This window comes from Atta colombica, unplaced genomic scaffold, assembly GCF_001594045.1.
Source record: "Atta colombica isolate Treedump-2 unplaced genomic scaffold, Acol1.0 scaffold102, whole genome shotgun sequence".
NCBI classification, from domain to species: domain Eukaryota; kingdom Metazoa; phylum Arthropoda; class Insecta; order Hymenoptera; family Formicidae; genus Atta; species Atta colombica.
Genome location: NW_017259187.1, coordinates 1,611,880 through 1,615,233, shown reverse-complemented (window position 1 = coordinate 1,615,233; position 3,354 = coordinate 1,611,880).

Genomic DNA, 3,354 nt, shown 5'->3' with positions numbered 1-3,354 from the left:
TGCTTTAACTACTCGAAAACTTCTGCAAACAAATTACATCGATTTGTTTTCAGAAAGAAAAAGAACGTTTAAATTGAAGCAAATATTGTTAGAAAAATATCAAGTTAATATCAAAATCATATAAAACTAATATTAAACGAATAATTTACATTCTTATAAGAAGAAAGTCTCTCTCTCTCTTTCCTTTGCAGCCCTTAAATATATAGAAAATAAAAAATCTATAAATTTTTTTATGAGTTTTTTTTAGTATTAATTGGTTTATCTTGTTATTTCATGTAAGTATCGAATTAAAATTAGTGAAAAATTGAAAAATTATTTTATAGGACATTTCATATTTTATCAAAATATTTTTCAATCTCTCTCGCAAATTAACGAATTTTGTGTTGTGCTTTATGTTAATATTTTCATATTCAAAATTATGCGATTTTAGTAGTAAAATCGCATAATTAGTAAAATATTAGTAAAAAAATATTATGATTCCATTAATTTAAAATAACAGTATCTATGATACAGATAGTTTATGAAAAATGCATGCAATAAAATTTATACATATCATATTTCCTTTAAAATATCAAATTTTTTGTCTGTGAAATATTTATTTTTTTAATGCTTCATTATTTAAAATGTCTCAGATTTTTTGAGACTTTCTCCTTACCAAGTTCGACGATCTTTGTGTACATTTGTTTACCTAACATCAATAGAATAGTTTATAAATACACATTCATATATTCATTAAGATTGAGTTAGTATAATAAATTTTCCTTCTCTCTTTCATCAAAATTGGCACTAGTTTTCTCGGATGCAACAAATTGATACTAGTTTTACTATGCAGTGTCTTGTAATGCGAAATGGTTGAATTTAATATCCTCAAGCGTAAAAAGATCAGTCTGTTATTTGTATCAAATCGAATCTTTTTGACCTTTTAACTTTTTAAATCTTGCATCAGGTATCAGGCGCAGTTTAAAAATTCTATCTCTGTGTGGTCGAGCTTACAAAAGCAAACTATAATAAGAAAAGCGTTGTAAAAATAATATCACAGGACAGTCCAAGTTAGTCGCTTACATGTGTCTTGTTTGTTTGTACAGAGAATCGTGTTAAATTATACAGTTACTTAGCGCATTACATTACGAGAGCGAGAGGAAAAGTTGCATCTTTATTTGCATGTTTTAATTATAAGACCTATTTGTGTCTATGCGTATACTTTATTACTTATGTCCGCGCGCCCATGCATCTAAATCAATAATCTTAACGTTACAGTACTGTAAAGCTGTCACAACCACGTAATGTTTATCGAACCATCAAGTTATGAGTTACGAACAATTGAGCGATCAAAAGAAGAAATGAAAAGAATGCGAATTCTTTAAAGGCGGAATCGTGTGACTTATGCCCATATTCATAATCAGATCTTGTATTTAAGGTTTCCTTAAATTTATCTTTAGATGTTCAGTAGTCAATGAAATAATTCGTAGAGTATCTGAAGATAAATTTAAAGAAGCCTTAAATATAAGACTCTATGAATACGGGCATTAATTCTCTGTAATCTTTACAGAAATTTAATACTGGAAGATAAATTACTTGATAAATAAATATTTATAAATAAACTCTGATTAATTATTTATTTTTTAGTATTAAAAGCACCGTCATTCAATGCTTTAATATTCAAAATAAATAATTAATTATTATCTTTCAATATTAATCCTTGGTGCACACAATAATTTTCCCGGTTCTTTATTACACACGATAGATTATTCTCGTATCCCGAGTTTCATTACTTTAACAAATATACAAAAATTATTACATGTTCTTGCGTATATATTTTTAGGAAGTATTTGTAAGGTTGTGTATTTAAAAAAAAAATGTATGTAAATTACGCCGCGAGACTTGTCCTTCCCTCTCGTATGCGCTACAAGCTTACATTTATTTTGCTATGCAGAATAAATTATATGTATATTTATGTACGGAATACAGTGTACCGACCAGTGTACCGATGAACATATATACGTTTATAACATCGCTGCAAACATAACATATAATAAGTCGTTCGACAAAACTTCTGTTTCACCATGTCACGAAACAACAGGTGTGTATGTGCGTGATAACAGTCGCTCGTCAAATCACACATATATATATATATATATTTATACGTAAATGTTTCTCTCTCTTTCTTTCTGACGTTTTGTTTCATCACGTATATCATCGTATATATTTATCTCGTTAATAATACATCCCATATTTTCTAGGCCATGACTGTTCCTATTATAATATATATCCAGTGTGTGTGTGTGTGTGTGTGTGTGTGTGTGTGTGTGTGTGTGTGTGTGTGTATATATAGAGGCTCTTTATAGTTTCTTATCTCAAATAGGCTTTTCATATATCTTTTTTTTATATTCATCAAATATACATAAACAGATAAACATTTGATTCTTTTGCCTTACATGCTATAGTACGCGAATCATGCGCGATAAATACTTTCCTCTTATATATGTGGTCTTTTTGTCATCAGTGTTTGTTTTCTGTACAGCGTTATTTGTAGAAGGAGAAATTTACTTTCGCTCCATGTGCCATTTTTCATTGTGGCTTTATATAATATTTTGATTGTATTACAGACACTTTGATTCCCTTTTCTTTCTTTTGTCTTTTGAACTAGAAAAATACAATATAATTCTTCAAAGTCAATATCTCCGAGCAACTAAACTTTGCAAGAGAGGACACGAAATCTGAACGATGATTTCAATATGTACTGCAATTTTCGTAATTGTTATTCGTCTATTTTATGCTATATTATATGTTATTTATTTTCATATCGAAACAATATTTAATAAATTTAATAAAAAAAAAAAGCTTACAAACGTACAAAAAAATACTTTTTTAAATACAATTTCACGAATTTTTCTCATAAAAGATTAATAAATAATAGTGAATTCTCTTTCTAAAAAAAAATAAATAAAAAACGCAAGCATGTTAAGAATTTACATAAAATAAAATAAAATGAATTGTAAATACAAATTTTAAGCCGCTAATTATCGAATCATTGTCACTTATAAATGCAAAGATTTGTTTGCATATTTCTTACTTACAACATTCAATAGATATTAATCCCTTATCACGAAAAATACATAACGTAGTATATATTTATGTATGTGTAGTGTATATAATAGATATATGTATATATAGATATATATGTATGTGTGTACATATATATGTATGTATCTTCTCATTTATAAATCATTTGTCTCTGTTCAACAGCTTTTTAAAAATATAATGAGATTTTAACTTATGTATTCTTTACGTTAATTGTCTAGTTATAATTTTCTATAATCGCGATAACTATTTTTTAAAATTATAATACAATTT